Below are 12,147 nucleotides of genomic sequence, written 5' to 3' on the forward strand. Positions count from 1 at the left end.
AATGTCACTGTTGTCCCATATGTTCTCCACTTCTTAATGACAGTCTTCACTGTGCTCCATGGTATATCTAATGCCATGGAAATGTTTTTGGCCCCTTCTCCTGACTGATACCTTTCAACAATGAGATCCCTTTGACGCTTTGTAAGCTCTCTGTGAACCCTGGCACAGATGGAGGATGCAACTGAGTAAATGTCTGAACTTTATTTGGGGTTAATCAGAGTCATTTTAATTGATGGTAGGTGTGAACCCAAAGACACTGAATGCTGTAATTAAATCAAAAGGTGCTTCAACAAAGTATTAGATTAAGGGTGTGCACACTTATGCAACCAGCTTGTTGTACATTTTTATTCCCCCCCCAACAGATTTGCTTGTTTTTTGAATTGAACTGTACAGGTTATAGGTCACATTAAAGGTGGGAAAAGTTTTGAAATTATTTATCATGGTCTCATTTTTTTATATATATATATTTTTTTATTTTACATCAGAAAAACATATTTTAACGGGGTGTGTATACTTTTTATATCCACTGTATTTTCTGACATATATGCCCCCAAACACACACACACACACACACACACACACACACACACACACACACACACACAGAGAGAGAGAGAGAGAGAGAGAGAGATAAAAGCAGGGATTATTTATTTCTCCGCGCGGGCGGGAGGCTCAGAGTCGTCGCGCGCTCATAGGCGTGTCAAATCGCGAGCATCTTCACGCTTCAGCCTGAGCTCGAGCTCCAGCGCGCCGCGGCTCCGGCTGCTGCCCGAACTCCGAGACGCAGACAGACAGGACGCGGCCGCGTGTCGGACTCTCGGCAAAGTTTGCTTGGGGTCTGAAACCCGCGAACAGCGCTGTGTGTTCAGCCGGAATCCGCGAGTGCAGCAGGTAAAGCAAGTTTCCGGTCTTTAATGGAGCGCGTGCTGGAATCTTTCACCAGGTGATACTGAGTCTCCGCTCAATAACGCAGCTTGCCTGGAAACAGATACAACACAACACACAACACACACACACACACCACAACACAACACACACACCACACACAACACACACACACCAACACACCACACAACACACAACACAACAACACAACACACACACACCAACACACCACACAACACAACACACACCACAACACACACACACACACACACACACACACCACAACACAACACACACACCACACACAACACACACACACCAACACACCACACAACACACAACACAACAACACAACACACACACACCAACACACCACACAACACACACACACCAACACAACACACAACACAACACCACAACACACACACACCAACACAACACACAACACCACAACACAACACACCACACACACCACACAACACACACACACCAACACACCACACAACACACACACACCACACAACACCACAACACAACACACACACACACCAACACACCACACAACAACACAACACACACACACCAACACAACACACAACACAACACCACAACACAACACACACACACCACACACACCACACAACACACACACACCAACACACCACACAACACCACAACACAACACACACACACCAACACACCACACACCAACACACACACACACACACACACCACAACACAACACACAACACACACACACACCAACACACCACACACACACACACACACACACCACAACACACACACCACACAACACCACAACACACACACACACACACACACACACACACACACACACACACACCACAACACACCACACAACACCACCACACAACACCACAACACACACACCACACAACACACACACACACACACACCACACAACACACACACACCACACAACACACCACACAACACACACACCACAACACACACCACACACACAACACACACACACACAACACACCACAACACACACACCACACAACACACACACACACCACAACACACACCACACAACACACACACACCACAACACACACACCACACAACACAACACACACACCACAACACACACCACACACACAACACACACACACCACACACACAACACACACACACCACAACACAACATACCACACAACACAACACTCAACATACAACACAGCACTCAACATACAACACAATACAGCACTCAACATACAACACAACATACAACTCAACACAACACAGCACACAACACACAGCTCAACACAGCACAACACTCAACACACAGCACAACACAATATACAACACTCAACACAGCACAACATACAACACTCAACACAACACAATACACAACACTCAACACAACACAATACACAGCACAACACAACATACAACACACAACACAATATTCAACACAACACAACACTCAACACAGCACAACACTCAACACAACACACAACACACAGCTCAACACAACACACAACACAATATTCAACACAACACAACACTCAACACAATACCACAGAGGTTTCATACAAACCCCAAGGCTTCAAATAAGCTCTCAGGGAATTTAATGTTAGGATGTTCATTATTCTCGACTTTCATCTTAACACGTCAACCTTGCCCATTATAGTCTATCTATCTATCTATCTATCTATCTATCTATCTATCTATCTATCTATCTATCTATCTATCTATCTATCTATCTATCTGCTTGTTTGTTTGTTTTTCAACAAGATCAGGCATTAAATATCCCCATTCTTTTAAAAACTCATTGCTTTCAATACCGGGACATCCTCAGAATGTAATTTGTAATTAGCAGTGCTGTCTTTGTGCTGTACATGCACACTCATCCTCGTGAATGATTATTTTGACGAATACTTATTTGTTGATTTGAGATTTTGGCTCTGTCCAGTGGTGCAGTGGGTGATGCTGCCTTCAGGGTCCTCAGTTCGATCCTGTAGCTCAGGTGACTCTCTTTGCGTAGTTTCTTATGTTTCTCTTCATGTGAGTTTTCTCCAGGTTCTGTCTTTCCCCACCCAAAAACATGCCTAGGTGTAAATGTAGGCTGGAAGTGTGTGTGCTTGGTGTCCTGTGATGTCCCGACCAGGATATATTCTCACCTCACAGCCCAGGTTCCTGGAGTTGGGCTCTTGATCTGCCACATCTCTGATTTTGTAGAACACATGCAAGACTGCTTGTTTTGTTGTTGTTTTTTTAAATCATGCATTGAAAAACAAACCAACTCTGATTAATTCTTTTCCAATGAACAGCACTCCTAATGCCGTGCTATAATGCACCGTCTGTGCCTAAAAAGTGTTAATAATGACATTTTCAATTTAGCGTTTACTAGTCAAAGTGTTACATTTGCATTTTCCGAGTCGTTTTCTTTTCTTAAGCATGGCATTATGGGAGTCTTGTATGCTTTGTTGAAAGAACAGAGTAATGTACTTGCAATCCATCTGTGTTGTGTTTACAGTGCAATGCCATGCTTAATGGTACATTAATTGCTTGCAGCCACTTTGTCTAATGAGGAACATTGTGTTTGCTGTCATCCATATGATTTTAACAAACATAATGACATAAATCACCTGTCTTTAATTAAATTGCCTGGATTAAACCTTGCATTAAATATCATACCAATAGATGACCATGCATCTTTAAAGGGGTACCAAATATAATATATACAGTTGCTGATGTGACAAAGTAACGTATTCTTAAGTATTCTATCAAATTTATATACTAGAAAACAATGAAATATCTTGGTAATTGTAAATATAATAGTCGGTACGCTAAACGGCACAAGAGTCGCCATTTTTAAAAGACCGTGACGTCAGCCCTACCCACTGCGCTAGGAGAGAAGCGTGTAATCATGGCATCGGGCGCATCAAGTGAAAGCGACAGCTCTGTCGAATCATACGAAGAGATCCCGCAAAAGACACGTCTGGAGGATCGTTATGCTTTCCATCGGTCCTGTTATTACACCCGAAAGCAACACACTGTGGCATTGTGTAGCCGATCACTTACAATTCATCCTACTTTCCGATTCACACGTGCTAGTCCCAACCTCAATGAGCCAACACGACTGGGCACATACATACGTCATGAGTGTTACGCGGAGAAAATGAACGTGCATTCTGATAGGATAAAATTAATATCATGGCGGGCTGTTCAAACTGCGGAAATAGTTTGCTCGAGCTACTTTCAAAGCACTATAACTTTCCAACCTTAGAACAAAAAACTTTCGTAAGTCTTGAATAAGGTTCGTTAATGTGTGTTTTATTGTTATATTTACTCTATATATTGCCCTCTGTTCCCCTTTAAATGATCTCGAGACATACTGCAACTGGGGTGTTTATATAACTTTTTACTGTTACATCTTTATTAATATTATTGTTAACCTACACATTACACACTGAACCACAGGGGTCCACAGCTTTGCTGAGCCCAGAATGGTACTCGAATATTGAATCCAAAAGCTGCAACTTGTGTTTCATAACCTGAAAATAATGCTCAAGGATGCAATGACAGAATACAAAAGCAGGGACGTGACAACTTGCAGTCATTTTGATTAAACATGAACCTGCACCCTTGTGTTTAGAAATAAACCAGCATCCATGGCGGTATGGTGGTGTAGCCTCACAGCAAGAAGGTTCTGGGTTCGAGCCCAGTGGCCGGCTGGGGCCTTTCTGTGTGGAGTTTGCATGTTCTCCACGTGTCCGAATGGGTTTCCTCTGGGTGCTCCGGTTTCCCCCACAATTTAAAGACATGCAGTTAGGTTTATGTGGGGTGGCCGTGGGCTGAAGTGCCCTTGAGCAACCCCTGATTGTTCCCTGGGCACTGTAGTGTGGCTGCCCACTGCTCTGGGTGCATGTGTTCACTGCTTTAAATGGGTTAAATGCAGAGGATGAATCTCACTGTGCTTGAAGTGTGCATGTGACAAATAAAGGTTTCTTTCTTCTTAAAAAAACAGCACAGTTTAGGCGTGATCGTTCTGATAACCTTCTGTATTTATGGGAACCTTCTAGATGTGTTAACTGTGGGGCATAGCTGCATAGCACATGCTACTAAATGCAGCCATGCACCTTGATAAGCAAATGTCTCTCTTCGCACTCCTGACAGTTTGGGAGGTGTTTCTGAGCGTGAGAGATGCACCAACAGGTGAGCTGCGATCTCGACTCTCACACTTCCCCTCAACACATCTCAATATGATGCAGGATTTCCCAGCATTCTTTCATTTAGACTACAAATCCAGGTGCACTGTGAGCGGTGAACAGCTGTGATCAGTGTTGTTGCTGCTGGAATGTGCCAAAGTCAGCACAGCATGTGAGGCACCACATATGAACGCAGAAGATTTGCAGAAATATAAACGCAAACAAATAAAAAGTGAAATGTCGGGTTTGCACAGTTGCAACATTTGAACATTTCTATTTATTTATTGATCTGGCAGGCACTTTTCTCTAAAGTGGGGCGGAATATGATCCAAGCTTCAGACTGTTAACGGAGATGATACAAAGGGCTGTAGAACTCAATTTCCAAACACTTTTTCAGAAACAAGTGCAAGATGGTTATAGAAGGAGAAGAAAGACATAAGTAAGCACAAGGGTTGGTGTAAGAGCTGTTACTCTACAAACACTCAGTCTGCTCTTAAACTATAAAGAATACAGATCACATACTCTATCTTGAAACATAAAAATACACTATACACTTATAGAAAAAAGCCATAATTCTTTTTTTCCCCCCTTTGGTTTGTCTTGCCATGGAGACAGAAGCTGCTCCTACATAGAATCCTACACCAGACTTGTTTCTTTTTAGAAGAGGTTCCAAGTAGAACCTATTTACAAAGCTCAAACCAGTAAGCATTCAAAGAACCAATGAGAAACTGTATTTCTTAGTTCTTCACTTATAGAGCTTCTATGCTCTTTGGAAAACAAGTCCATTATAAACCTTCCAGACAAACGTGGTTCTAGGTTTCAGACAAACCAAGGGTTTATTCAGCTTGTCCCTCTGGAAGAACTCTTATAAGTTCAATGTACAGTAGAGCTTTACATCAGAGAGTGTTACAAGGACGCAAAAGAAGCCTTCACCTTTCAGGGAATCCTTTTTTTTTTCTAAGAGTACTGTATATACACCGGCGAGTGACCTAGTGGTTAGCGTGTCCGCCTCTTGAGCGGGAGATCGTGAGTTCTACTCATGGTCGGGTCATACCAAAGACCGTCATAAAAATGTTGCCTACTGCCATCCGGCAAGGCTCGCTGCAATACAGATGCGAGTGGGGAGTCAAACTCTCGCGGTTACCAGAGGACTAGCCCCCCACTGTAACCCTAGCTATGTAATATAGGTGAGAGGCCGAGGGCTACGAAACGGAGATCGGTGCCGCCAAACGCGCTATGAATGGTGCAGGAAGGACTTTTGACTGTATAGTATATAGAAAATTATTCCTACTCGAAGAACACTCTGAAAGATCTAAAGATATATTGGGAGTTACACCATAAATGGTTCTTCAAAATCCTGAAGGACAGTTTCTGGAACCCATGACAGCCATCAACTTGTTGAGTAGCTATCTTTTAAACAACCTTTTAGTTGTACACTCTTTGAAAAACAAACAAAAAAAAATGTAATTCTGGAACCTAGGGTTCCTTGGCTTCTATGTAGATTTTTTTTTCTATCAGTGGGTTTAAAGTATGACCCATACAGGGGCGTGTTTAGCCTATTTTTGGGGGTGCTCAAGCACCCCCCAAAACGAGCTGAGCACCCCCTAGCTCAGCACCCTCAAAAACACTGCTTTTGGACGTAATTTTCAGAAATAAGTGCCCTTGCGCACTGCGCAATGAATGTGTGCGCGGGCGTGTGTGTGTTCTTGAATTCACCTGTTACGTGATAGTCTATGACCAGTAAAATCCCTCTCCTCCTTGCGTCCCCTCTGATTGGGTTGCCTGTCCGCGCGAGTGCTTGCTACGACATGGTGTTTTTTTTAACTGGATTCCACGCCGATGAGGAAGTCGAAGTAGCACCTGAGTATTACTGGCATAGCGAGATGTGAAGGTACGGACTGGAGTTACAATTGTTAAACACAACACAATAATATGCATAATGCAATATTGATGTTCCCTGGTCGATGAACAGAATGATAAAAACGACATTTATCATCCATATCGAGATACTTTTGTGCAGAGCTGTACAAGTGCTACGGTGCTAGACCACCGTGTGTTAGTCAATTTTATTTAATGTAACATAGCGTTTACTAATGTAAAATCATAATAATACACACTATTATTACACAATACACAACAACACATTAATTAACAATTACCACTGTTCAAAAATGAATAGCTCCAACATTACAAATGCAGTAGTAGGTCTTGTTAAAAATATAACGTAAATATTTGTGTCAGTGGTTGTAAATGTGTAGATATCATAGTTTATTGGGTCAGCTTCTGTTAAAACATTGCAGAATTGCTAGTCTAGTCTTCTTGTCTAGTTAAGTCTGTCTAAATGCGGAATAAACGTGGAAACACTGTCGTTCAAGCCAGGTGCCTCTGTCAGCTCTGGGGGCTAAGCACCCCCAAAGATCAGATGCTAGAATCGCCCCTGGACCCATATAAGAAGCTATATATCACAAAACAAAACAACCTTGCAGTATCCTTTTCAAAAGTATGTACTAACCCCATTTCCAGAAATGATGCGATATTTTCCAAAATGCAGTAAAAACAAAAATCTGTGATTTGTTAATCCATATGAACCTTTATTTAAGTGACAAAAGTACAAACGATATTTTCAGAAGTTTTACTGACCAACTTAGCTGTATTTTGTAAATATAAACAAAGTTAAAATTTGATGCCTGCAACACACTCAAAAAATAGGGACAGAGGCATTATGCATTATTACCATTGTATTACATCACCTTTCCTTTAATAACACGTTTTAATCATAAAAAAAGTAAATAAAAAAAAAGTTGGGACAGAGGTAAAATTACACTGAAAAGTTTATAGGATATTCAAGTAACACCATTTTGGAAGATTCCACAATAAGCAGGTGAATTAGTATCATGACTGGGTATATCTATTCTATTCTATTCTATTCTATTCTATTCTAAAAGGAGCAGCAGCAAAGGCTCAGTCAGTGCAAGCAAGGATGAGTCGTAGCTCACTCTTTTGTGACAAAATTAGTGAGAGAATTGTTAGTCAATGCAAAAAGGGCATTTCTCAATGCAAGATTTTAGGTCTTTCAAAATCTACAGTACATAATATTGTGAAAAGATTCAGGGAATTCAGAGACATTTTAATGCTTAAAAGGCAAGGTTGGAAACCACAGTTGAATGTACGCGACCTTCAAGCCCTCAGGCGGCACTGCCTGAGAAACCGTCATGCTAATGTGACAAATATAGACACGTGGTCTCAGGAGTACTTTAGAAAACTGGTGTCACTTAACACAGTCTGCCTCTGCATCCAGGAAATGCAACCTGAAGCTATATTACGCAAGGAGGAAACCATTCATCAGTTCGATGCAGAAATACCACTCTGGGATCGATCTCATCTCAGATGGACAGAAAGACAGTGGAGACATGTGCTGTGGTCAGATGAGTCCACATTTCAGCTTGTTTTCGGGAAAATCAGATGTCGAGTTCTCAGTGCCAAAGGTAAACATGACTATCCAGTTTGTTATCAGAGAAAGGTGCAAAAGCCAGCATCTGTGATGGTATGGTATCAGTGCCCATGGCATAGGTGAGTTGCATGTGTGTAAAGGGATCATTAATGCGAAGTCATATATTGGGATTTTAGAGAGACACACTGTATGTTGCCGGCAAAGTGATGTCTCTTCCCAGGAAGCTCATGCTTATTTCAGCAGGACAATGCCAGGCCTCATTGTGCACAGGCTACAACAGTGTTGATTTGTAAACACAGAGTGCATGCGCTTGACTGGCCTGCTGCCAGTCCAAATCTGTCTCATATTGAGAATGTATGGTGCATCATGATGAAGAGAATCAGACAACAGAGACCACAGACTGTTGAGCAGCTGAAGTCTTGTATCAAGCAAGAATGGACAAACATTCCAACTGTAGAACTGCAACAATTAGTATCCTCAGTTCCTGTACGAATAAACAGTGTTATTAAAAGGAACAGTGATGTAATACAGTGCCTCTGTCCCAATTTTTTGGGACTGTATTTATGATTAAAAAGTGTTATTAAAAGAAAGGTGATGTAATACAATGGTAATAATGCCTCTGTCCCATTTTTTTTTTTGAGTGAGTTGCAGGCATCAAATTCTAGCTTCGTCTCAATTACAATATACAGATAAGTTAGTCAGTAAAACTATTGAAAATCTTTTCTTTGTACTTTTGTCAGTTAAATAAAGGTTCACGTGAATTAACAAATCACAGTTTTTTTTGTTATTATTTCATTTTGGAAAATATCCCAACTTTTCTGGAAATGAATGGAGCGAGAGCTTGGTTCGCATTGCCATCAGTAAATCAGACTTGTTCTTGGTGGGTGATGGACTCTGCCAGGGCTGCCCTTTGTCACCAATTTTGTTTATAATTTTTATAGACAGGATTTCTAGGTGTAGTCAGGGGGTGGAAGGTGTCCAGTTTGGGGGAATCAGGATCACGCCATTTCTTATGGCTTTATCAAGCTGTGACCTCCGGCGTGCCCTGGGAAGGTTTGCAACTGAGTGTAAAGTGGCTGGGATGAGAATCAGCACCTCCAAATCAGAGGCCATGGTCCTCAGCCAGAAAAGGGTAGAATGCCCTCCCCAGGTTGGGGGTAGGTTGCTGCCTCAAGTGGAAGTGTTTAAGTATCTTGGGGTCTTATTCATGAGTGAAGGGAAAAAAGGAACAGGAGATTGACAGGAGGATTGGTGCATCGTCAGCAGTCATTCAAATGTTCTACCGAACTGTCATGGTGAAGAGAGAGCTGAACCAAAAGGCGAAGCTATTGATTTACTGGTCAATCTTAATTAATACCCTCACCTATAGTCATTAGCTCTGGGTAATGACCAAAAGAATTAAATCGTGGATACAAGCGGCAGAAACGAGCTTCCTCTGCAGAATGTCTGGGCTCAACCTTAGAGATAGGGTGAAGAGCTCAGGCATTTGGGAGGAGCTCAAAGTACAGCCACTGCTCCTTCACATTGAAAGGAATAAGCTGAGGTGGTTCGGGCATCTGTCTAGGATGCCTCCCGGATGCCTCCCAGGGGAGGTATTTCGGGCATGACCAACCGGGAGGAGACTCCGGGGCAGACCCAGGGCATGCTGGAGGGATTATATTTTTCAGCTGTCCTGGGAATGCATTGACATACCCCCAGAGGAGCTGAAAGAGGTGGCTGGAGAGAGGGAGGTTTGGGCATCACTTCTGAGACTGCTGCCCTGCGACCTGGATTGGATAAGTGGTAGAAAATGGAATGGAATGGATAGTAAAACTTGAAAATCTTTTATTTGTATTTTTGTCAATTAAATAAAGGCTCACGTGAATTAACAAATCACAGATTTTTGTTTTTACTGCATTTTGGAAAATATCCCAACTTATCTGGAAATGGGGTTTGTATATAGTGTAAGTGTTTGCAGGTTTGATTAATTAAGCATCGCACTCTCAATCAAGCAGTTATACGGAATATGCCATATTGCTTTTATACAACAGCTCTATAAACAAAAAAGTAATGTTGAGTAACAGATACAATATGAGGGCGGTGTAGTGGTTAGCACTGTTGCCTCACAACAAGAAGGTACTGGGTTCGAGCCCAGTGGCTGGCGAGGGCCTTTCTGTGCGGAGTTTCCATGTTCTCCCCGTGTCAGCGTGGGTTTCCTCCGGGTGCTCCGGTTTCTCCCCACAGTCCAAAGACATGCAGGTTAATTGGTGGCTCTAAATTGACTGTAGGTGTGAGTATGAATGGTTGTCTGTGTCTATGTGTCAGCCCTGCGATGACCTGGCGACTTGTCCAGGGTGTACCCTGCCTCTCGCCCGTAGTCAGCTGGGATAGGCTCCAGCTTGCCTGCGACCCTGTAGAACAGGATAAGCGGCTACAGATAATGGATGGATGGATACAACATGGTCAAATATTCTTTTTATTTTGCTCTGCTAAGTGGAAGTAGATCCTGAAGAAGCCACACTCACTTTATGTAGCACATTGCTTCTCTCACTAGCTAGCTCACATTTATTTGCACATTTCCATTAAAGGTGCTTCTGGTAAAACTGGCATCTCTTCTTCCTTTTCATCTTCATCTGATGACCTTTCATATTTTCATTCAAGTTATATTCCTGAAAAGTATTACTTGCCCTGTCCACTGATGCTGCTGCTAACACTCATGTAGTAACGGTTTCAAACTAGGAAGTGGAATGTTTGCGATACACACAATGAAGCATCCCGCTCTTGTAACACCTTTCGACCAATCGAATTAATGGACTGGAACTAACCGTCGTATAAGTTGCATCAATAAGGTCCTAAATGTAACATTTTCCAAAGGGATTCTATGTGCGATTCTGTTATAAGGTTCTAGATAGGATCTTGCCTTAGTTCCTCCAGAGGCACAAACTAAAGGGTGAATACAGAGTTACCACAAAGATGGCTGCAAGGTTAAAGAGAACACATTACGACTTCAGTCCTAAGCCATGAGGTGTTTCTACATCAATTTTCAAGTGCGCTCTTCAGGGAGTCAGTGAGGTAAGATGAAGAAGGGCATTGGATGTGTACGTTTTGGATGATTGAAGACTTGACATGTTGCCTAATGTGCCAACTTCGTTATTAGGCTAAGATAAATAGGTGAAGGATTTGCATGGGTTTAAATGTAATCATTGGTGTTGTGTTGCTGGGAATTTGGAAGAGAAAAGGAAAATATGAATTCATCCAAAACCACTGTTTCAGTAAGTACTATGCTGAATACAGTATATCATGTCAAATGTCAGGTTTTATTCCTTTATCCCAGTTTCTTGTAACTTGACAATTTGTGCGTTCTATCCCATTATGTAAACAGACCTTACATGCCCCAAGCCAGCTCACAGCTCACACACTGCATTTTACTACTTCCATTTACTCCACTAAGTCCTTTATAAAGAAATGTTTATCCATAACCTGAAGGCCATTTTAGGTCATTTTCAGAGTGTGGAACCATTTTATTAAAAAATGAATAAATAAATAAAAAATCCTGGTAAGCAGTAGTTAAAGAGCAACATGGCTGTGTGCAGTGATAAATTTAGAAACATGATACTGCTTTGCAAGGCG

General features: G+C 42.0%; 1 protein-coding gene across 1 annotated transcript in view; it reads left to right on the top strand.

Annotated features, from left to right (window-relative positions):
- The first annotated feature begins 823 nt into the window (after positions 1-823).
- Positions 824-12,147, top strand: part of camkvl (CaM kinase-like vesicle-associated, like) — an 81,625-nt gene continuing 70,301 nt past the window's right edge. The window contains exon 1 of the mRNA XM_060936944.1: positions 824-891. The gene's annotated coding sequence lies outside the window, so the exon portion shown is untranslated. The remainder of the gene's footprint in view (positions 892-12,147) is intronic.

Source organism: Neoarius graeffei, chromosome 13, assembly GCF_027579695.1.
Source record: "Neoarius graeffei isolate fNeoGra1 chromosome 13, fNeoGra1.pri, whole genome shotgun sequence".
In the NCBI taxonomy this organism is placed as follows: domain Eukaryota; kingdom Metazoa; phylum Chordata; class Actinopteri; order Siluriformes; family Ariidae; genus Neoarius; species Neoarius graeffei.